This window comes from Prionailurus viverrinus, chromosome D3 (genome assembly GCF_022837055.1).
Source record: "Prionailurus viverrinus isolate Anna chromosome D3, UM_Priviv_1.0, whole genome shotgun sequence".
Taxonomy (NCBI): Eukaryota; Metazoa; Chordata; class Mammalia; order Carnivora; family Felidae; genus Prionailurus; species Prionailurus viverrinus.
Genome location: NC_062572.1, coordinates 40,011,630 through 40,036,262, shown reverse-complemented (window position 1 = coordinate 40,036,262; position 24,633 = coordinate 40,011,630). Strand labels below are relative to the sequence as shown.

The following is a 24,633-nucleotide window of genomic DNA, read 5'->3' as shown; positions in this document are numbered from 1 at the left end:
GAGATGTTATAGTTCAAAGGAAAATATCAGGTTATGCAAGATTTTATCTGTAGCACATATGTCAAGCTGAAAAGTAAACCATATTAAAGCAATAACAAAGGTGCTGGAGGGTCTTTCTGGACCCTTGAAAATGGCAAACTGCTTTTGATACTCAGGTTAGCATTCCTAGATGATATCTTCTAGCTTCATGCCAGACTGATGCACAACCACTCCATTCAAGTATCGGCCGGAAGAACAATGTGTAGTTTCCAATGACAGATGTAAATGAAAAACGTCATGTCACATTAAAGTTTCTGGTTAAGTGAAAAACACACTCACCTTGACCCCTGCCCTTCACCCAAAGGCGTAAGAATACGACTGATGAAAAACGCAACACAGGGAGTGAAAATGATTTAGTGGAGGCCAAATTCGTATAAGAAATACTGTTACATAGTCATTTGTATGTAGTCCAATGACGAGGTCGCAGAGGCTCGGAGGTACATTTTTATCTTTGTCTTCATTTCTTCCGATAGGATAAGAGTAAAACATAACATGAAGTATGGGGCGATAAAATGAAACAGTCTGTGAAACATGACATGATCCCATTAGAAACCGCTTCCATAGTAAGGGTGCTTTCAACTATGTGGTCTCTCTGTGGCATAGCAGGGCAGACAGCTTAGAAGACAAGGGGGAGAGGGTGAACTAACCTACTGAATCAAATCCCTTAAAACATTTCAGGCAAATTGGTTGCATCTGTAAATACTGACAATGAGAAAAAAGAAAAGTAAGAAAGTAATTCCATTTACAATCCATCAAAAAAAAAAAAAAAACCACTTAGGAATAGGGAGGCAGAAGTGCTATGCCTGAAAAAACATGAAACATTGTTGACATAAGTTAAACAAAACACAAAGAAATGGATGGACATCTGTACTCATGAATTGGAAACTTAATTATTGTTAAGGTGTTACGACTACCCAAAGTGATCTGTGGATCCAATGTCATCCCTATCAAAATCCCATTAATGTTCTTTGCAGAAAGAGAAAAATCTATCCTCACATTTGTATGAAATCTCAAAGGACTCTGAATAGGCCAAATAGTCTTGAAAAATAACAGGTGGAGGTCCCATCCTTCCTAATTTCAAAACTTATCACAAAACTACAGTAATCAAAACAGTGTAGCACTGGCATAAAGACAGATGTAATGGAATAGATTGGAGAGTCCAGAAATAAACCCTCACATATTTGGTCAAATGATTTTCCACACAGGTGTCAAGACCATTCAATGGGGAAAAGACAGTCTCCTTTTTTTTTTTTTTTATTTTTTTTTCAACATTTATTTATTTTTGGGACAGAGAGAGACAGAGCATGAACGGGGGAGGGGCAGAGAGAGAGGGAGACACAGAATCGGAAACAGGCTCCAGGCTCTGAGCCATCAGCCCAGAGCCCGACGTGGGGCTTGAATTCACGGACCACGAGATCGTGACCTGGCTGAAGTCGGACGCTTAACCGACTGCGCCACCCAGGCGCCCCAGAGACAGTCTTCTAAACAAATGTCGTTGGGAAAACGGTAGCCATATTTAATAGAACAAGGTGGTCTCTCATTTTATAACATATGCAAACATTAACTCAAAACAGATTAAAGACCTAAATGTAAGATCTGTAACTATAAAACTCTTAGAAAAAAAGACATAAGGAAAAGTCACATGACATTGGATTTAGCCGTGAATTCTTGGATATATAATATCAAAAGCATGAATACCAAAAGAAAACGTAGGTAAGTGGGAGTTCATCAAAACCAAAAACTTTTGTGCTTTAAACTATTAACACAGAGAAAAGGCAACCCACAGAATGGGAGAAAATATTTACAAGTCACATATCTTACAAGGAGTTAATACCCAGAATATATAAAGAATGGATATAACTCAACAACAGAAAACCAAACAACCAGATTTAAAAAAAAATGGAGAAAGGACTTGAATAGACGTTTTCCCAAACGCAGACAAGTGGCCAATAAGCACATGAAACGATGTTCCACTTCACTAATCTTTAGGGAAATGCAAGCCCAAACTACAATCAGATACTACTTTACACCCATTAGGATGACTATTATGGAAGACAACAACAACAAAAACAGAAAATAGCAAGTGTGGTTGAGCATGTGGAAAAACTGGAACTCATGTGCATTACTGGTGGGAATGTAAAATGGTGTCTCTACTATGGCAAACAGTATAGTGGGTCCTCAAAGAATTAAAAACAAAATTATCATATGACCCCACACTTCCATTTTCGGTTATAGACCCAAAAGAATTGAAAGCAGGCTCTCAAAGAGAGATATATGTATATTGAGGTTCACAATGACATTATTCACAATAGCCAAAAGGCAAAAGTAACCCAAGTACACATCAATAAATGACCAGATAGGGGCGCCTGGGTGGCTCAGTCGGTTAAGCGTCCGACTTCGGCTCAGGTCATGATCTCACGATCCGTGAGTTCGAGCCCTGCATCGGGCTCTGTGCTGATGGCTCAGAGCCTGGAGCCTGTTTCAGATTCTGTGTCTCCCTCTCTCTCTCTGACCCTCCCCCCCGTTCATGCTCTGTCTCTCTCTGTCTCAAAAATAAATAAACGTTTAAAAAAAAAATAGATGACCAGATAAACAAAAATATGGTATGATGGGATATTATTCAGTCTTTAAAGGGAAGCAAATTAAAAAAAATTTTTTTTTTACATTTATTTATTTTTGATAGAGAGAGACACAAGTCAGGGCGGGGCAGAGAGAGGAGACACAGAATCCGAAGCAGGCTCCAGGCTCTGAGCTGTCAGCACAGAGCCCGATGTGGGACTCGAACTCACGAACCACGAGATCATGACCCGAGCCCAAGTTGGATGCTTTAACCGACTGAGCCACCCAGGCTCCCCTTTTTGAAAAATTTTTTTAATGTTTATTTATTTTTGAGAGAGAGAGAGACAGAGTATGAATGGGACAGAGAGAGAGAGAGAGAGAGAGAGAGACAGAATCTGAAATAGTAGAAGTCAAATTTATAAAGAAGAAAGGATAATGGTGGTTTCCAGGGGCTGGAGGGCAGCGGAGGGAATGCAAAATTATTGCTTAACGGGAAGTGTTTCTCTCTGGAATGATGTAAAACTTCTGGAGATAAATACTAGTGATGGTTGTGCACAATGGGAATGTACTTAATGCCACTGAAATACACTAACAATGGTATATCTTCTATTATGTTTATTGCAGCACAAAAAAATTGCAGGTAATCTTATAAGTAGGGTTTCGGATACAGTCATTTAAAGAGCAGAGGTTGTTGTGTATCCTGTCTGATAAAGTAACACAAAAAATTCTCTGTAAGTATGACACGTATCACATTGACATTAGATGCAGAGAGAGGTATTATATAATCTAAATATGTTCTGATTTCTACATTGCAACCTAGGGCAATAAAAACAGAAAGTTAAAAATTATTGATTCATTGTGGCGGCTGGGGGGCTCTGTTGGTTCAGCGTCGGGCTTTGGCGCAGGTCATACATGGTTTCGTGGTTTGTGAGTTTGAGCCCCATATCGGGTTCGCTGCTCTCGGCATGCGGAGCCTGCCTTGGATCCTCTGTACCCCCCCCCCCACCTCTCTTTCTCTCCCCCTCTCTCTCTCTCACTCCTTCTCTCAAAAATAAATAAACATTTAAAAAATATATTGACTTATTGATTCCCATACTTATATTGTGAAAGCATTAGAAACATGAAGGCAAAATACCCAGAATTAAACATATTTTTCCAGAATAATCAGTAGCGAGAAGAAAATGTATTAACAGGAAGAAGTACATTTGTTTCCAGAGAGAATTCTCAGAAACATTTCTAAGCTTCAGATTGTATTGAACTATTTCCGGGAATGTTGCCTTCAAAGATTTATCCGGAAAGGCCTCTGGGCCGGTGAGGAAATGTGTTCAGGGACAGAAAAGGCAGAAAGATAATTGATCAATAAAACTTTTCTCAAAAAGTAACATAGGGGGCACCTGGGTGGCTCAGTAGGTTGAGCCACTCAGGTCATGATCTCATGGTTCATGAATTCGAGCCCTGCGCATCAGGCTCTCTGCTCTCAACACACAGCCTGTTTCAGATTCCCTGTCTCCCCCTCTCTCTACCCCTCTCCAGCTTGTGCTTGCTCGCTTTGTCTCTCTCTCTCAAAAATAAAAATAAACATTAAAACAATTTTTAAAAAGTAACAGAGAATTCCTTCATAGCAATATTTACAATTTGTCATTACTATTGTTATGTTTTGTTTACCTCTTTACTGTCATACCAGAATACGAGCTCCATGAAGATACAGATCTTACCAAAATCACCCTGCATCACTGTGTATACAACAAAATCTAGCATAGAGTAAGTATCTATATATACTTGCTGAATGAATAACTGACTTTTACATCTAACAGTACCTAACACAGGACCTTATGCATGGTAGATAATAATAATCAGTAGTTGTTGATCGGATTACGTCCGCAAAAAACCAGACGTTAGTTGAGATAGAAGTTTAGGATGGCACAATAAAACCCACCGGGACCTCAAGGAATAGGTATTGTTTTTTACTTAGGACACCAGTGATTGTGAGATAAGTAATTAGTTTAGGAAGTTTTAAGTGACCCACCATTAATTGTGATATATACATCTTGATTACGGAGATTTTAAGAATGTGAAAAATGTGCTTCTCACAATGTAAAAAATATAGTACATAACACAGACTTTTCCCAAAGACCTGTTTTAATGTGTTGTTTTTCCATGGTAATCTTGAACTGAAAAGGACCTTAACAGGCATTAGTCTAAATTTTCATACGTACTAAGGCAAATACGTACTTACAGAATGATGGGGATGAAATCAAGGTCCATACAAACCCAGTTATGCTTAAGGAGCATTTGAGCTGAGGCAGAAGATCAGATTCCAAGCACACGTTCTTATTGTGAGAAGGAAACAGGAAGAAACAGCAGAAGGGAAGGATAAAGGGATACTGGCAGGAATATTGATCAAATTTATCTTCTAAAGATCACCTTGTATGCAGTGACAGGTGGGTCCCAAAGAGGACACAGAGCCCCAGCCAGGGGGCTACTGCAGACTTCCCAGTTAGCCATGCTGGTAACTTGGACTAGGATGGGTGGATTGGGAAGGAGGACACAGATTCAGGAGATACTGTAGTGGCAACATGGATAGGATTTAGTGATGCATTAAACTGTCTCCAACCATCCTTCAAAATCGTTTGGCAAAGACTTATAGTGATACATGCCTCTGATTCTAAGTTTAAACAATAGCACACATGAGGAAACATTCCATTATGTCTTAAAACATATATTTGACTTAAAGTTTATTTGGGTTGGCAGAAATAGTAAGGTTCCCATATTTCTGAAGATATTATACATTTAATTATTTCTTTTTTTTTTTAATTTTTTTTCAACGTTTTTATTTATTTTTGGGACAGAGAGAGACAGAGCATGAATGGGGGAGGGGCAGAGAGAGAGGGAGACACAGAATCGGAAACAGGCTCCAGGCTCCGAGCCATCAGCCCAGAGCCCGACGCGGGGCTCGAACTCACGGACCGCGAGATCGTGACCTGGCTGAAGTCGGACGCTTAACCGACTGCGCCACCCAGGCGCCCCAATTAATTCATTTTTAAATAATGGACTTCCTAGTGCCAGAGTTTCCAGTTTCAGGTTGGCATAAAATGAGAAAGGTATGCTGTTTCCAGAAGGGCCTGGTTTCAGGGGCCATTGAGAAGTTAGGGGAAGACACTTGCCCTCCCACATCTGTCGTTTGTGTGTGACATGACATGCTGTGGTGATCAGGGCTGAGCTGGAGAAACTTCTGAATGCGTCCATAGGCAAATTCTCATTGTGCTGTAAATTCTCAATCCACTTTTTTTATATTCTCCAAAGGGCTAACAGAAAAAAATAACATCAAGCTTCACACTAGAGGTTTTAACGAAAACTGGAAGGTCTTTGAACTATTATTATAAAAGGTAGAGAAGGCAAATGCCTTGAGGGTTTTACCTGCATCACAAGCTGTGTACGCCTTTGTTCCTTTCTCTTGCATCACACACCCTCCTATTGTATGTTGACCTAGACTATGAATGGATATAAAGGTCAAGGGTAAACCGAAGTAAAGTGAGTAAAATTACTATTGTATGGTGTGTGTTTTAAGAGCAAGATATTCAAGAAGAAAAAAAAAATTACTAGCATAGTTCCTACTGCATATAAAACAATGCAGCAATTAAAAACAAGGGCAACTTCATATTTTATAATATTCATGTGTATGCATAGTACTTACTTAGGAAGTAGGAAATGCTAGAGGCAATAACTTCAGTGACGTCTCATGGAGGGGGGTGGGTTTTCAAAGACACAACAGAAGCAAGATCTGTAACTCTAAGGTTCTAGTGGTGGGACAGAGAGAAAGCTTGTAATTGAACCCTCCAACTCTTGCTAGAAGCTCACTCCACGGAAGGCTTTGCTAGAGATCCATATCACAGAGATAGTCTACAATTGCATTTTCGACTTTCTTTTTCCCTGATTATACTCCATCTTTAAGATTTAGGAATGTGGCTTTTACCTCACTCCTCTTTCTTTCCCCTCACTTAGTGTTTATTCTTTGCTTACAAAGAAGACTAAATATATCTGACCATTAGATTCTACTTAGGCTGCTTTGAAAGGGGATTCACCTCTCTGCTCTCTAACCATCTGGTGTGGATTAAATCGTATCCTCAAAAAGGATACGTTGAAATCCTAACCGCCAGCACCTATGGATGGGACCTTATTTGGAAATAGGGCTGTTACGGGATGTAATTAGTTAAGGTGAGGTAATACCACACCAGGGCAAGCTGGTGTCCTTGTAAGAAGAAAAGAGACACAGACACAGCCACACAAGGGAAGAACGCCATATGAGGCAGAGATTGAAGCATGCGGCTGCTAGCCAAGGAATGCCAAGGGTGGCCAGCAAACCACCAGAGGCTAGAAGAAATGAAAGATTCTCTGCTGCAAGCTGGTCCTGCCAACACCTTAATGTCCGACGTCCAGACTCCAGAACTGTGAGATAGTACGTTTCTGCTGTTTTAAGCAACGCAGTTTGTGGTCCTTGTTAACACAGCCCTAGGACATTAACAAACCACCCATCGATCCATTCATCCCTGCCTCCATCCACCCATCCATCGACCTATTCATTCAAACAACATTTATGTAGCACTTGCTGTGTACTAGGCGCTGTACACTGCACAGGAGTTTCGAGGGAACAAAGATGAGAAGGAAACCATCTCTGGTTCTAAGAGCTTTTAATCCCAGGAGACAAGAAACATGGGGGACGCAGAGAGGAGGGACTCTCTCTCCGTGGCACGTGCAGATGGCTGGGTGCTGGTCATGGGAGTCTTAGCAGGAAAGAAACTTGAAGAGGGAGTAGGTGATTCTGGGCCAAAACAAAACCAAAACCCCATTTCCAGATATAAGAATATAGAATGCAACGTTGAAAGGGAATTGGCAGGTTACTCTGTCTAACCTGTTAGCTCTACATAACGAAACCGAGGCCCTTACAGGTTGTGATTGGTGTCGGATCACACAGCCAGGGGCCAGGCCAGGACCAGTATTACTGTGGGCCACGCACAGGGCAAGTGCTTTCCCTGCGCTGACTCCCTTAATCCTCACCTCAGACCTCCTTTTACAAACAGGGAATCGTAAGGTGCAGAGATGTGAGTAAAGTGGATTGCCTATTAAATGGCCGACCTTGGATCAGAGCTGGCTTCAGAGCCTCCGGTCCCTGTCCTGTGCGACAATTGCACAGGTTTTTAGAAATTCCAGATCTCGTTCTCTCTCCATCGTCCCACGTTGGCTTACAATAATTTATAAAACGTCACATTAAAGCCAGACAGTTCCCTGTAATGTAAATGAAAACTCCTGGAAAGAGGTTAGGATTAAAAATATAATTGTGCCTTTAGGCCTCGCATACTTTTAGCTTCAATGGAATGTGCTGTGCATAAATCACGTGAATGATACATGCAGGAATATTCATGCATTCGTGGAAATATTGAAATTAAATTACCATTTCTATTGTGATTGCAATCGTCACAGATATGGATAAGATTTATTTCTCTTTCAAACTGTAGAGGGAGGGAAATCTAATGAAAATTATTGTTATACATTGATGTGCGGTGGTTGTGACACCAAGATGATTTATTCCCGTGAATATTGCCAAACAAATTTAGTTCAAATGCATATTGATGGTCTTGGAGTTTGTACATAAAAATACAATTTATATAGATTGAGAAGAACTTTGAATTATTCAACAAATATTGTCATCCTAGGCTAAAGGGGTATAGCTTGAAGCTTGAAGAAACAAAGAACGAAAGCAAGAAATTCTACTTCGCATAGGAATAGTAAGCTTATGGTTGCATTGTCCCAGGTGGCGAAGGTTACGATGGTGTCACCAAACCCTTGGACTTTTCATGCTGTGGTCCACCAGTAACTTTGTAAAGCAGGGACAGGGCTGAGATGCTTACCAGAGGCTTGGGAAAACAAATGGGAAGTTGCTGCGGGGAACCTCAATGCTTAAATATCTCACTTAATCTACCTCATCTATCTACAGGTGGCTAAGGAGTTGAGACCCTCTCCGGTCTCACAACTGAGTCTATCTTTACCTCTACGAGGTGTGGGTCACTTCAAAGGTATCCACACCCTTGAGACCTACCTTTCTAGACTCCGTTTCCTGATGACTAACCTCTTTCATGTGTTCCACAGCTAGGAAATGACTATACCTTCTAGGGTGAATTAGGACTTCCCCACAGGGCTAGGGGATATTCTACAGGGAGACGGGTGCAAACCCCCCACATTTACATAAACGAGTCACGCAGCCAGGCATGCCTGCGGTGGGGAGTGCCTTTCCCTACAAGGAGGGTCAGATTTTCTCGCAACTTCCATTTGTTCAGCAGGATCGGGAACTGGAGGAAGTCACCATGGCTCTTCCTTAGGCATCACTTAAAAGAGTTTCAGGTCATAGAATTTGTGCCTACTTCTGTATTTCTTCACTGAACTCTCACGGAAACCGTAAATAGTAGGCATATCTTTTGGCTACAAGATACATAACTGATTTTCATTCTTAGCTTAAAGAAATCAGCCTCTTCACTTACGGCTGTACCATATAAGAAGCCAGCTCTCTTATCTGAGTTAAAAATGATTTTCCTGCTCTATCATCGATCTAGTGACTTTGTTTGTAGTATCTTTTCTCAACAGAGGTTTTATATATTCCTATATATTTTTTTGGTATTACCTTCTAGGTTTCCAGCCTTGAATAATAAGTTCGTCCTCACTGCTGGATTGTATGGGTACAACTTCATGGATTTTCTTGCAGTATTTTAATTATTTTATTAATTATAGGTACATCTTGTGTGCCTCTGGCATGAATTTTTGTCTATGCCTAAGTTGGAGCCACTTTTATTTTCCAGCCACGTATGCCACCGCCGTTTGTTAATAATCGATTTCTCCCACTGAATTAAACTTTTCGCACATAGTGATTCTCATTCGCTGATGCAATTTTTCCTCCTCGCTCTATCGCACTGACCCCCTTTCCGTTCTTACACCAACGCCATCTTGTCCTGGTGGCCGTAGCTTTGCTGTGCGTGTGAATACCTGGTCCGGTGCAGCGGCAGGTGCCTCCTCAGGCCTCCCTCACGAAGAGCTTGCCATTCAGCTGTGAGGAGCTGACCAGAAGGCACTGCTAGGGCCCGGCCCTTTCTGCCCAGGGGAGGGACTCTACCAATGGCATCGTTTTTTGCTCAAGAGCTCTCCACTGGGTTGGCCGGGACTCTGTCACGTCTGCATGGCAGTGGTGGCTCCTCCTGGCTCTTGCCTTTCACGGGTGTCAGATCTGCCCGGGCACCTGGGTCTTCTCCTGTCCAGTCCTACTTCCTGCCCTTCAGAGGCCGTCCTCCCCCTCCTCAAATTAACCTCTTCAACTCTTAGCTCTGGCTCAGCGGCTGCTTTTCAAGGACTCGCGCTGACACCTAAGGTTGACTCTCCTTATCCGCAGCTGCAACCCCATCGCCTTCTCTTGGCTAGCATTCGTCTTTTATTCTTCCAGGTAAACATTATTAGTATATAGTATTACAGAATTATCTCCATAAAAATAATAGGTTTGGGGGGGGGGGCGCCTCAGTGGCTCAGTGGGCTAAGCAACCTACTCTTGGTTTCAGCCCCGGTCATGACCTCATGGTTGGGGGGTTCAAGCCCTGCATCGGGCTCAAAGCTAGCAGTGCAGAGCCTGCTTGGGATTCTCTCCTCCCCTCTCTCTCTCCTAAAAATAAATAAACATTAATTTTTTTTAAAGTATTAGAATAAGGATCAAAGCATTAACAAATTCAATTGGGAAGCCAGGACATATCATCTGCTCTCTTCCACCATCCCCACCAGTTCTAACAAGAGGAAAGGAAGCAGAGTGCAGGCAAAGGGCAAGTTCAGATTGTATTTCCTTCACTTAACAGCCAAGTGACCTTGCAAAACTTACCTTTGTGTTTCCAAGCCTCCCTTCTGTAGTATCCAGAGTAACAACGATGTTGCCTTTCACATCGTGGTTCTTCATCAGACGAGCATGCATCCAGCTCACCCGGAGAGGCCTTCAGTTTAGGTTTTGAACCCAAAACCCAGGTGCCCAGGTCCCAACTTGGGAGGGGGCCTTGGTGCTCAGGTGGTTGTGATATGGACTCTTTTCAGTCAGGGAGGCCAAAGTTCTGCTGCAGCAACGAGAGGATTCCGAATTTCGTACGTCTTAACACATAAAAGTGTATTTCTTCCTCACGTTACATGTCCCGTGTGGGTTGTAACGGAGAGAGGGGCTCTGCTTCACAGTCGTTCAGGCCTCAGGATCACATGGGCTCCATTGTCTGGAACACTCCCATTACCACAGAAGAGTCTTTACTTTCCTGTATAACAGGGTAGCGACTGCACATATAGGGCCATTTAAATTTAAATTCGTTAGAACGAAATACAATTGAAGTCAGTCACAGAAGCCATACTTCAAAGATCTGAAGCCACATGCTGTTCGTGGCTCCTCTGTGGGACAGCCCAGGTGTGAAGGATTTCCATCACTGCAGAGAGCTCTATCGGACAAGGCTGGCCCAGTATACAGTTGATCTCCTTTCCCTTGTGTGCCCAAATTCTAGCCTTATACCCCTCCCTTTAGCCTCTGCGTGCATAGAAATGCTCTGACAATGGTGCTGGCCATTGTTCAGAAGCTTTTCACGAGGAAGGGCATTTGCAAGCTAGACATTCTTACGGCAGAGCACGTAGGAATGGTGCTGGAGGAAGATGTGGGCTGTATTTCAGATCAGCAAAGCCAGTGATAAAGGGATGGACCGGGAAAGAATAGGTGTACGTGAAAAAGCATCCTGGGAAAGACTGGCGCGTCAAAAAGGGGATATCAGGGGCGCCTGGGTGGCGCAGTCGGTTAAGCGTCCGACTTCAGCCAGGTCACGATGTCGCGGTCCGGGAGTTCGAGCCCCGCGTCGGGCTCTGGGCTGATGGCTCGGAGCCTGGAGCCTGTTTCCGATTCTGTGTCTCTCTCTCTCTCTCTGCCCCTCCCCCGTTCATGCTCTGTCTCTCTCTGTCCCCAAAAAAATAAATAAACGTTGAAAAAAAATTAAAAAAAAAAGGGGGGATATCAATTGGTTGTAAAAGCAAACGTGTAAGGATCGTATTATGATTGAATAAGCTGAGAAGGCAGGGAAGAGTGACTTCACATGCTTTTAGAAATAATCTTGTGCAGAGTAACCTCCATCTCTACTGAAAATAAAATAAGTGATGGGATTAAATTTATGAATGACGAATTTCATTTATGTATAGGGTAGGATGTTTTAGGAATGAAAAATCCCTAGTTGAAAATACTCATCTATAGTATTGTAAAGTGGAAGCTGTATTCTATTTTTATAGAATGCAGACTGCTATACCCCATATTAGTACTCTGTGCTCTGTAATACTTGAAAATGTCGGACAGATGTAAAATTTCACTACATGGTCTCTCAATGCCTCTTCTAAAATTGTGATTCTATTGGGGTGTCCATTGCATCTCCAGTGGCCTATGAGTTTGTGATTTCTTAGGACAATGATTCTCAAAGAACTTTCAGTCAAACCGTTCTCCTAATAATACTGAGATGTTATTTACCCTTTTTACAGTGTGGACATTTGCACTGAAGGTGCAAAAACAATGGTGGCTGAAACTGTTGGCCGTTTAGAGCAAGTCCAGGTAGTGGGGGAAAACTCTCCCAGAAGTCATGTTATTCAACACAATGCACTTGTAGTGAAAGAAAGAAAGAGAAGAAGGGAGGAAGGAAGAAGGGAGGAAGGAAGAAGGGAGGAAAGGAAGAGAGAAAGAGTAATGAAGAAAGATGCCTTTTATAGAGCAATAAAAATTATTAATTTTATTTGATCTCAACCCTTAATACGTCTTTTAGTAGTTTGATGGTGAGATTGGAAGTACATAAGAGCATTTTTGCTGCCTACCAATGCATGATATTTGCCCTGAGGAAAAGCACCTGTGTGGCCATTTGAGTTGCAAAGCAAACTGACTGGCTTATGTTTTGGGATATGATTCATCAAGAGACAAACCACACTTATTCAGACTTGGGTTTTGGCAGACATTTTCTCAAAAACAAATGAAAAGAGCTGGCCACTTCAAGGAAAACTACTTCAACTGAAATTGTTTTTGCCAGTGATGAAATTTAGGCTTTCGAGTTAAAACTAGAGTCATAGAAAACTTGTCTTTGCCACCGTAAACTTTTCAGCTCTGTAGCTTAAAGATTTTGAGTATTATCATATTAGTGATTATACTGATGAAAGAGATTTTTTGGTATTGTATAATGAAATATATCCACTTAAAAGATCTGCATAACCCAGTGAACCAATATTTTCCAAATGACCAATGCATAATATTACAATCATAAATTAAGTCAGAAGTGGAAGATACACAAGCCAATGTACTATGATATAAAAGAACATAAGAAGTATGATGATACGGCTTTAGATTCTACATATATCGCTTGTGGAGTTTTGGTGTCGTATTAAGAAGGTCCAGGGGTACCTGGGTGGCTCAGTCGGTTAAAATGTCCGACTCTCGATTTTGGCTCAGGTCATGATTTCACGGTTCATGGGGTTGAGCCCCATGTTGGGCTCTGCCCTGACAGCATGGAGCCTACTTGGGACTCTCTCCCTCCCTCTCTCTTTACCCCTCTCTTGCTCATGTACATGCTCGTTCAAAATAAATAAATAAACATTAAAAAAAGAATGTCCAAAATTTTATAAGAATACCACAAAAATACATCTGTATGAGGCTCGATTTTCTTCGTATTCTTCAACCAAAGTAATATACTGCGACAGATTGAATGCAAAAGCAGATAAGAAAATTCACCGGTTTTCCCATTAATCTAGACATTAAGGACAGCTTTAAAAATGTAAAACAATCCCACTATTCTTACTGAATTTTTCTGGTTTTGGAAAATAGAGCTATTTTTAATAAAAACTATGCTATTTATGCTAACATATATTTATCATTTTTAAATGAAATATTTTAACACTTCTTTTAAATATATAATAACATAAATACTGGTAGATATAATTGAAAAAAACACCTCTTGTTGGGTTCTTAAATAGTTTGAGGAGTATGAAGAAGTCATAAAAGCAAAACATTTGAGAACCACTTGCTTAGGACTAACTCTGAATTTGACTGAACACCATGGACAATTCCAATAGCACTAGAAACGCCCAAGGTCTAAGTCCAGTACATAGAATTACAGAATTCCATGTATTCACTCTATACACCTTAAGTCATTGCAGGCCATGAATTTTTTTTCAGAGAGTTTTAGAGAAATATGTCAGAGCTGAACGTAGGGAATATTTATTGTTCTTGATCTCTTCCTTAAAAGTACATTACATTTTTAAAATTTAAAATATCTCATTAAAATGATCTGAAATAAACTGCCAGAAGGACACGTATTATGTGATAGTGTTTTATTCCTCATAAATATGAATAAAACATAAGAACATCTTGTTTAAAAGGCTAAGTCATTTAGAAGAACAATTTTTACACACCAAAAAGGAATTATATGAGCAGAGGCATTCATTGCTCTTTAGCTGCTACAAAAGCGTTTCAAGGGTAAGTTTTCTTGTTGTATAAACTCTTCTATTCTATCACTTATAGTAGGTGCTTAGTTTAATAAACTTAAAAGTCCCTGTCACTTTGTAAGTATGTGACATGAAACAACACGCACAGCGATTTGACAGGACAGTTGCTAAATATAAAGTCAGCCACGATAATCAAAGCGTCTAAAAAGAACTACATCAGTAAGCTTTCTTGCAAACTCTGCAGGCTGCTAAGCGTATGCAGTTACTCCCAGATTACAAATGGTTTGTGAGCATTCTCTCTTTTTTTTAAAGTAATAATATTCTACTTCATTGAATTTACTATACAATATTTTAAGGATTACCCAATACTGTTAGATAAGATGTATATTGGAAATTTCCAAATGTCACTATATAATTACAACCCAAAGTTACATCTATGTCTGTTCTTTGAATTACTAATTAAACTAATCTTTTGTACCCCAAACCAGAAAGATAAAAAATGAAATATGGATCATCAGATCAACTTTATTATAAATGATGTTTCCCTATGTTGATAACTGTTAACTTTGGGAGATTGTAATAGCCATCAAATTATATTTACATGTGAGTGAGCAGGATGATGTCAACATGGAACGTGTAAGTATCTAAATATCGGCTTTTACGACAATTCTAACGTGGAAGCTTCAAAGAGACACAGACTTTGGAGAGGAATGACCAACTATACTGGTGTCATTTCTTTTGGGATTTTCTCTATTTTTTTTGAGGGTTTCTCTTTAGTCTTTGGAAAGACATGGATATAATAGTGAAAAAGGGTTGTCATAATTAGATTTTATATTTAATTTTTTTTTTTAACGTTTATTTATTTTTGAGACAGAGAGAGACAGAGCATGAACAGGGGAGGGGCAGAGAGAGGGAGACACAGAATCTGAAACAGGCTCCAGGCTCTGAGCTGTCAGCACAGAGCCCGACGCGGGGCTCGAACTCACGGACCGCGAGATCATGACCTGAGCCGAAGTCGGACGCTTAACCGACTGAGCCACCCAGGCGCCCCTAGATTTTATATTTAAAAAATTCTTATTTTTAATTGATGTATCGTTAACATGCAACATTATAATTAGTTTCAGGTATACAGTTTAACGATTTGACAATTGCACGCATTACAAAATGCTCACTCCAAATGTAGTTACCCCCTTTTGCCATATAAAGTTATTATAATATTCTTGACTGTATTTCCTATACTTCCCTTTCATTCCTCTGATGCATTTATTTCATTTGGAAGTTTGTGCCTCTTCATCTCCTTCACCTGTTTTTTAACCACATTTCACCTAAAGAATCAAATCTCACCTTGAATGTTTACTAAATAATGTTCACAATCACTCCCTAAATCATAGTTTGTGGAACTAGAAACTAGAGTTTGTGGAACAGTCTGTAAGGATTTTGCATCTGTGGTCTGTGTGTATCCCTGTGCTAGGTCTTGCTGGCCATTAGAGCATGTATTGAATACATGATCCTAATCTGCATGAAACCTGGATTGAGCTGAGCAGCGGGTGAAAAACACGGCATCACAGAGTACAGACAACTTACAAAGTCACTTGGTTCTGGTGAGAAATCAGACAAGGAAGAAATCAGTTTGGACTACTGAAATTGTTGGGTAAGCTTTACAGACAGGAGAGTCTGAGTTTCACAAACAATGTGGAAATTCATAGCAGTGTGGAAGTAGATAGGATATCATCTCCGACCCCGGAAAACTTCAAGAGTCTGGTAGGAAAGAAAGATACAAAGCAATGCCTTCAATACGATGCTGTGCCTCTAACAGCAGGGGAATGCAAAGGAGCACTTTGTTTGGAGTGTTAGCCATGAACAGTTGGCCACGATGCCTGGATGAAGCTCTGAAGAATGAGTAAAAGTTAACCTGATAAAGAAAGTGGGCAGAGGCTCCATGCAGAGGGAGCAGCGAGAAGAAAGTCACAGAGCTGTGAGGTGGCAATCAGTCTGTGGAGAACATAAATTATTTACTCTGGAATAAAGGTAGGGGCCAGGTCTGAATCTTGTTGTGCAGATAGGTGGTCATGGGCAGTGGGTCAGTGAGGAACTGGGGTCGAACTGGACATGGATCTGGGGCAGGGCCAGAGAAGCAAGCCTTTGGAGGATGACAGGGGACTCTTGGTCTCCTAACCTCTCCTTCTCCTAGGCACACATCTCCAGGCAGACTAAAGGTCTTGCTGGTACGCACAGAAAGGACCACATGGAAGAGGACCCAGGAGTGATTTCTGCAGGTGGGATAAGTGCAAATGCAGAGAGCACTGCCTGAGTCTGTGTGTCCCCAGGACGAGGACATGGCTGAACCCATGTCAGAGCCTAATGCTCTCACCTGTACTTGAGAATTAACACACCAAGCTAGGGCTGTGGCATAGGAAAATTATCTCATTTCAATAACGTCAAGGCTCAAGAATTATGGTTTGATTGTTTAAACTTGGGTTCAGGGCTTAGGGTTGTTTAACCTTGGATTCAATGTTCCTGGGATATATGTAAAATTAAAATCTGGAACGGAAACACTTAAGGTCCCTACGTACCTTCCTTTGGCTCCGTCTATGGATTCTGCAGAGCACAGCTTCCCAGTTGGTGAACTGTGGCACCGAGGAATAATACAAACGGGCCAAAAGGAGTGTTGTGAAATGCCGATTCTTCTCATCTATCATCTGTGGCCTGCATTATTGCAAAGACCCCCTAACTGTCCTCTCTGTTGCGATCCTTGCCCCCCTGTAGTCTGTGACAATTAACGTTGTGTCATCTCGACTGGCCAAGGGATGCCCAGATAGCTTGTAAAGTATTAGTTTCTGGCGTGTCTATACAGGTGCTTCTGGAAGAGATTAGCGTCTGATTTAGTGGACTGAGTGAGGAGGTCTGCCCTCACCAATGGGGTGGGCATCCCCTAGTGCAGGGGGGTCCCGAATAGAAAAAAAGGTGAAGGAAAGGTGACTTCCCTCTTTTCTTGAGCTGAAACATCCATCGTCTCCTGCCTTTGGACATCAGAGCTCCTGGTTCTCAGTCTTTTGACCCCAGACCTCAGTTATACCATCAACTCCCCTAGTTGTCAGGCCTTGGTACTTAGAGAAGGACACCACAGCTTTTTTGGTTTTTCAGCTGGCAGGTGGCAGGCTGTTGTGGGACTTCTAGGCCTCCATAACTGTGTGAGCCAATTCCCATAATAAATATATATATAAATAACAAATTCCCATAATAAATATATATATAAATTCCATAACTCCATAACTGTGTGAGCCAATTCCCATAATAAATATATATATAAATAATAAATATATATATGTGTGTGTGTGTGTGTGTGTGTGTGTGTGTGTGTATATATCTCCATATGTCTTATTGGTTCTGGTTCTCTGGAGAACCCTGACTATTACAGAGTCTATCCTCAACACAGAGGATAAAGTCATCTTTTCAATCACATATGTTTTATATCCCTCCTGTGCTATCAAACCTGCCTTGGCTTCTCAATCGCACTTAGAGGAAGTCCTCACAGTGGCCAGTAGAGCTCCCTATCATCTGACCTCTGTTATTCGTCCCATTTCATATCACACGATTGCCTGCCGTGGTTATTTTGCTCAGTGTACCACGGCCACCATCTTGTTTCTTAAACAAGCTGGTGACATTCTTTATCTCCACTTTGGATGTGCTTCTGACTCCCGCCTGGAGAGCTCTTCTCCCACAGAACCACCTGACTCATTCCCTCATCTCCTCCAGGTCTTTGTTCAGATATCCTATTTTTGGTGAGGTCTTCCCTGACCACGCTATTCAAAATTGGCCAGCACTACCATTGCTAAAGACAACCCTAATTTTTACTTTAGTTTGTTTATAGTTTGTCTCCCCTGACCAGAATGTGAACTCCATGATGGCAGGGATGTTTTGTTGTTGTTGTTGTTGTTATTATTCATTGCTGAATCACTACTACCTAGAGAACTTGATAAAGAATAAGAGCTCGATAACAGTGTTTTTGTATGAATGAATACACAAATAAATTTTGACATAATGGAATAAAAACTTCAACTGGATTTAAAATCCATTATCAGAAGAATTTAAAAATTACATTTGTCAGTAGGAGAGCTGTTGTGGTATTTAAATATAACAAGGCCTTATAAATTTAGAATGATTATAACATCAATGGCTTATATATTTTTATTACCTTGTTATTTAAAAATAACACCAAGAGAGACCATCAGAATTTGAATAAGTCATCATTAAAATTTCTTGTGGAGGAATCATATGGAAACATTTCAGGCATTAAAACCAGATACTGAAAACATATGCTCATGTAAAGACCATGGGAAACTTATCATAAACATTGAAGATATATTAAAAATATTATTTAAAAATCACATTTATCTTAAGGTACTGTCTGTATATTTACTCATAATTATATAAAGGAAAACCATTATTTTTCTCACACAGCCCAACATACGTCCCCAAATCCTTCCACTTTACCCCATTTGCCATGCAAAATTATGACTTACTATGTATGTTATTAAGTAAATAAGGGTGGCAAGTTCTGGTCTAGAGGGCTCACCATGAACCAATATTCCAAAGTGTGAATGTGGGCTTGAGGGATGGGGACCCGATGTGTCTACACTCGAGGCTGTGGGTGAGTTGTGAAGTCTCTACTGTTGATGCTGAAAAGGTGGGTAGGTTCTCAGCGTGAGTTGCCTTGAATGTCACAATGAAGTTTTTGGCCTTTATTTTATAGGGATGGAGCAAGGAGTGGCAAATTTGTTCATGAAATATTAGACCACATCTATGGCATTTCACAGGCCAAATGATACAGTCACATGTTCACAGTGGTCATGATTTGCTAGAATACGAGTTTTTACTCATGGGTCTCACCCTTTCATATGCAAGCCCTAATCCACTCTCTGCCCTTTTCTATACTGCATCACCTCCCGCACAAAAATCAACTCGCCAGAGATAACGGTCTCCTCAATTTGTCAAGCAGGCCTTGATCACAGCCTGTTTTAATTTGGAGGGTCAGGTATACAGAAGGCCAAAGCTACTTGTTCTTCTTGATAAGAGTGTGAGAAGATTGGGTTGGGGGAGGAAGCTGTTCATATAAATTCTGCTGTGACCGTCAACGTTCCTGATTATTTTGTTTCAGAAAAGAAGAGGTTCTTCTGAGTGGAGCCCATGCCTTCATGGTCAGGATGTTAGTTGGTGTTCCAGTCACGGTGAAGGAAAGGAGGTGAAAAGAAAGAGTTATATAAATCTCAGCAGCACTGAAGACATTCTGTGATTCCCAACACTTGTGGGTGATTTGAGTTATCACCCCTGGGTGCAAAGAGTCTGCAGGCATCATACTGTCGAGGGCCTACTATAGAGGACGACCAGACCTGTTGTCCATCTAAAAGACTTGAAAAGTTTCCAGAAGGGGCGCCTGGGTGGCTCAGTCGGTTAAGCGTCCGACTTCAGCTCAGGTCATGATCTCGCAGTCCGCGAGTTCGAGCCCCGTGTCGGGCTCTGGGCTGATGGCTCAGAGCCTGGAGCTTGCTTCCGATTCTGTGTTTCCTTCTCTCTCTGCCCCTCCCCCGTTCATGCTGTGTCTCTCTCTGTCTCAAAAATAAATAAACATTAAAAAAAAAATTAAAAAAAAAAAGTTTCCAGAAAAGAGTAGTAGCTGGTGATGTTTAGGCTGAGCACTCCTGATGACGGACAGCACGCCTCACAGGGGTGCTGGCAGTCATGTGATCGAGCTGATTAAAAGCTGACCGACAGTAACCCTGAAACATGGAGGGTGGTCTCAGAGCATATATAAAATCTAAGTCAAAACCTCAATTTCGAGTAGATAGAGCATACAATGACCTGGAAAATGGATCTGAAGATTCAGGTCCCGGGTCATACAGAAAGATCTGGAAGGAGGGTGATGGTTCTCTGGGTCCCACCAGGTGTAGAGCTGGTTGGATTCTCCCCACAGTGTCCCCATGCCCTTGATTCAGCTCAGGTGGGCCCTTATTTCTGTCTAGGAATCAGGATCAGATCTTATCCAACTTCTACACTCATTTCAGTGGTTTACTAAACATATATGTATCAGGTATTGTACTAGCTGCTGGGAATACAAAACATAATGTAGTTTGTCTTTGCTTGAAAAGTCACCGGCTGCTGGGATTATAGATTGCTGACAGGGAACCATGGTGGATCCCACCAGGGGAGTTGTAGCAGTAGGGGGAGTCCTGGGAAGGAATTCACTCAGGCTTCACTTTGAAGAGAGGTATTCTGAGCAGGATCTTGCCCACCTTAACTTGGGTGAGCTTGCCAAGATGTGGATTTGAGGCTTCCTATAAGCACAGCCATGGTCACTGTTCATATCCAGGCTGAGGGCCGCAGACTTAAGCTGAACCCTGGCAACTGGAACCATGAGGTTTGCTGATCAATAGATTCTTTCTGTTTGTGCTCTTCAAGATGTCATCAGAGTTGAGCCACACTTGCTGAGTGGTATTCCAGAGATAATTATTTACATATAGCCCAATAGCTGAGGCTAATGAAAAAATTCACCTTAACGTCACCATGAGGTACTCTGAAAGTCTGAGCTCTATGGAAGGCCAGACATGGATGAGAAGTTGGGCAGCACCTGACATCTAGTCAGGAGGCAGCTAGCTCGGTGTCCAAAACCGCCTTGGGCCATTGGCTTCTCCATCCTCAAGGACAACTCCTCTGAAATCAAACTAGGTAGCATTCCCCCAAATAAATTCAAGCCTGACAAAACCGTTGAAGGCAGAGCAAAATGATCCCCGAAATATAGCAATGTCTTGCAACATTGCAGTGAATACACTGGAAAGTGAAATATGATTCTGGCAACATTTAAATATAGAACGCATGTGATATTTGCATGGGCTAAACCTGGCTCAGACAGAAGACACCCTAAGGAGGCTCTAAAATCTAGTACTAGTATTTTCTCTTCTCTGAGTTAGGAAAAGGAATTACAACATTATTTGGACTACTCTTCATAGGCAAAGTTATATATCCTTAAAATGTACTAGTATGCTAAGTGTATGCATTCAGGATATAGTGTGGAAATGCACACGGACTCTCTCAGTGTAAAAAGGAATCACAATTGTACATACACAATAACCGCATGCAAAATGAAGACGTTGATAGGAGGACAACTAAATTTTTAAATTTTAGTAGACAAGGGGGGAAAAAACCCCACTGCATTTGGGTGAGCGGTCTTATCCACCCTGATCTCATTCCCAGAACCAGCCGGCTAATCCTGGTCTGCAGTCTGAAGTATGTGCCTGTTCCCACCTCCTTCCACTCCACCCAGCAGTGGGTGGGTTTTACATCTCTTAGCAACAGCTCAGGAAGAGTGTTTCCGCTTTAAATTAATTAATATGCTTCATCAATCCAGTGCTGCTCTTGGTATGAGTTAATGTCAAATAGAGTTTGCTGACGCGGCAGGGAAACCACTGACTCTACCGAAACAGCAGGACCTCTGAGCGATGTTTGCTGCATACACACCAAAGGCTGCACGGTGTTCATGGTGGGGACGGTTTCTTTGGCAATCCACCTAACAAAAGTAAGGAAAGTCTGGCCTCGTTAGTACCTCCTTTGTATTCGAGCATATTATTTCAGAAGGGTGGGAGATGTTTTACCCGTTATCTTGTCTTGATTCTTTAAATCTCTGTGCATGCTTTGGTTCCTTCGTATTTTATTTGCATGAACATGTTCTAAATTCAATCCAAAGGTGAAGGAACCTTGGACCTGGCTGGGACCTAGGACCGAGAAGCAGGATTTCAGAAAGTTTGAGTCCTCACTGGCGTGGGTATTGTCATAAACCATCACTTGCGGGAAACCAGCTTCACAAAGGAAGCCTACGAGAAGTACATCAAAGATTACGTGAAATCAGTCAAAGGCAGACTTGAAGAACAGAGGCCAGAAAGGGTGAAACCTTTTATGACAGGGGCTGCAGGACAAATCGAGCACATCCTTGCTATTTTTAAAAACTACCAGTCCTTTATTGGTGAAAACATGAATCCGGGAGGCATGGCTGCCCCGCTGGCCTACTGCGAGCAGGGTGTGACCCCATATATGATCTTCTTTAAGGATGGTTTAGAAATGGAAAAGTGTTGACGAATTTGGCTATTAACTTTGGACGTTATCACCCGTCGTCATAGCTGGCCGCTGCTCATTCACGCAACACCAGGACTGAAGACGGATGGGACTGACGTCATCTTGAGCTCTTCATTTATTCTGACCTTGCTCTATCTGGAGCGGAGGCATCGTTTCTAAGAAAACGTGCCATGTAGGTTGTTTAAAAATAAAATGCATTTAAACTCAAAAAACCTCTTTACCGTCAAGGTAAAGAAGGACCTTTGAGATGTTGTGGTATCATTTAGAAGGGACAGATTACAGGGCGAGCGCAGAGCTGGGATAATTGAGCTGTAAAGCTCAATTGAGCTGAAAAGACAAGGCTGCCATTAGTACGGGGACAGCGGCGTGCAAATAGGCACATACGTGTGTTCTGATTTATTTGGAATATTCTTACCTGCGGCAAATTACCCCCAGACACGCCCAGAGACAACCTGAGCTCTGCTTCAGCCTTGTTTGGGACATATTCAGCCCATCAGGTGGCTTCTCATCACCCCGCCTCCCACCCGGAGCCCCGCAAGGCACGCTTATTTATAAAACGTCTGAAATCCAGAACACACCTGTTCCAGCAAAACAAAATGACACAAAAGTTCTGGAGCAAGTAGGTGAGCCCACAGAAGCCTGAAGGGAACTGCTGTGGGATCAAGTATTAACAGGGCCAGGCAGAGCAAACCATCGCACGGAAGGACGTTTCTGTGAAAAAAATCCCGTTGAGAGATGCCGGGAGTGGGCTGTGCCCATGGGAATGGCAGCGGAAAGTTCTGGAGCTACACGAGCCGGCCGGTGGGAGTGAAAATCCCTTTGTGGGGCGAGACCAGCCGAGGAGGGGTTGGGAAGCAGTGCCTCTTACCTTCAAAGGGTTTGAATTTGCCTCTGGGCTCGGTGAGGAGTCGGACGTATCATAAATGAGCATCATCTACTTGGGAGAGGAAAAGAAGGCAGCATAGAGTTGCTCTCCTCGGCCAAACACGACATTCATCAGGTCTGAGTGTCGCAAGCAGAAAGAAGTCATCGCTTACAAGATGCTGGGCGCTACCTGAAGCGCTTCACGCTTAACTAGTTCTCACGGCGCACGTGAACTTGCCATTTCTGTCAGTCCAGGCTGGTCAAATATCGCCATTTTGACGTGGTTTTAAACTATCGCTTCACACATTCTTCCGCCTGACGGATTTGAAAGACTTGCTAAAAACTCGCCCCATGTCACAAAGCTAGTGAGTAGCTACAGATCAAGTGTTCTTGCAGGGACAAATGGTACACTTGAAAGGGGATGCTGGAAGAAACGGAATGAGAGACTGATTACAAATGGGGTTAAGAGAAATCAAGAAGGAGGGGGAACCTCCTGGAAAAGCCAGCCTAGAGAGGTAAAGGAAACGGACATGAATGGGTACGGACCTCAGGACAGAGTGGGCACTGGGAGACGGCTGGAGCTGGAAGAAGGGTCGAGTTGAACAAAATACCAAAGGGATATGTGTGTGTGTGTGTGTGTGTGTGTGTGTGTGTGTGTGGAGGGGAGGGCTGTAAGTCACCATGACTCATGCATGGCCTTATAAATGGCGTTAGCATTTTTCTTTTTTCGTATCTAAAAGGTCTGGCGTCAGGTGTTTATTCTTTTTAATACGCAGTCCCTGTCAAAAAATTCCGTAGGCGCCATTCTGGGCACAGCAGGGGCATTTCATGGGCCACGGCCACGGAACGACAGCTAGAAATTAGTCATTAGTTCGTAAAAGACATCCATTTATTGTCAAGCCTTAATTAATAGGTATCCAACTGGCCAGGACACTCAACTAGACTTCTGTCTCCCCTTCATCTTCTGCTCCCTGCCAGCTCACATTTAGGAGGAAGGGGCAATGACAAGCCAACACGCTAATATCAGAGTTTTAAAAAGCCATCTGTGCCCAGAGGAGCAAGCCCTTGGTAAGCTTCTGGACTCTGCCAGCCATGCTCGACTCCTCTCTCAATCCTCTGTCTTCTTACCTGTCTGTTGCCAACCTTTGCTGCTGTTCCAACCTGTAGTCTTCATGTGCTCCGACCTGTGACTGTCCCCTGACTCTGGCCTCTGTGATTCAGGGAAGTTCAGGCCCAGGTAACTCGTGGATGTGCCGGCTGGTCCCTCCTGTTCCCAATGGCCCTCAGATCCCAATGTGCCCCTGTCCTCCACCGACTCCCATCTGCTGATAGTGATATGTGGGAAACTTGGCCTTTCTCAGAAATAGCTGGAACGTGAGAAATTATTCCCCCAGAAGGAAGCCAGGCTGTGTGAGGAAGTCTTCAATCTTAGGGATAATTTCTTCTATTTTAAAAATGTCAGAGGGGTGCCCGAGTGGCTCAGTTGGTTGAACGTTTGACTTCGGCTCAGGTCATGACCTCGGTTCGTGAGTT

General features: G+C 42.2%; 1 long non-coding RNA gene across 1 annotated transcript; it reads left to right on the top strand.

Annotated features, from left to right (window-relative positions):
• Window positions 1-22,448, top strand: LOC125149104 (uncharacterized). The gene is made up of 3 exons (XR_007145810.1): window positions 1-11; window positions 2,939-2,947; window positions 21,914-22,448. It is a non-coding gene; the product is annotated as an uncharacterized LOC125149104 (long non-coding RNA).
• The last annotated feature ends 2,185 nt before the right edge of the window (window positions 22,449-24,633 follow it).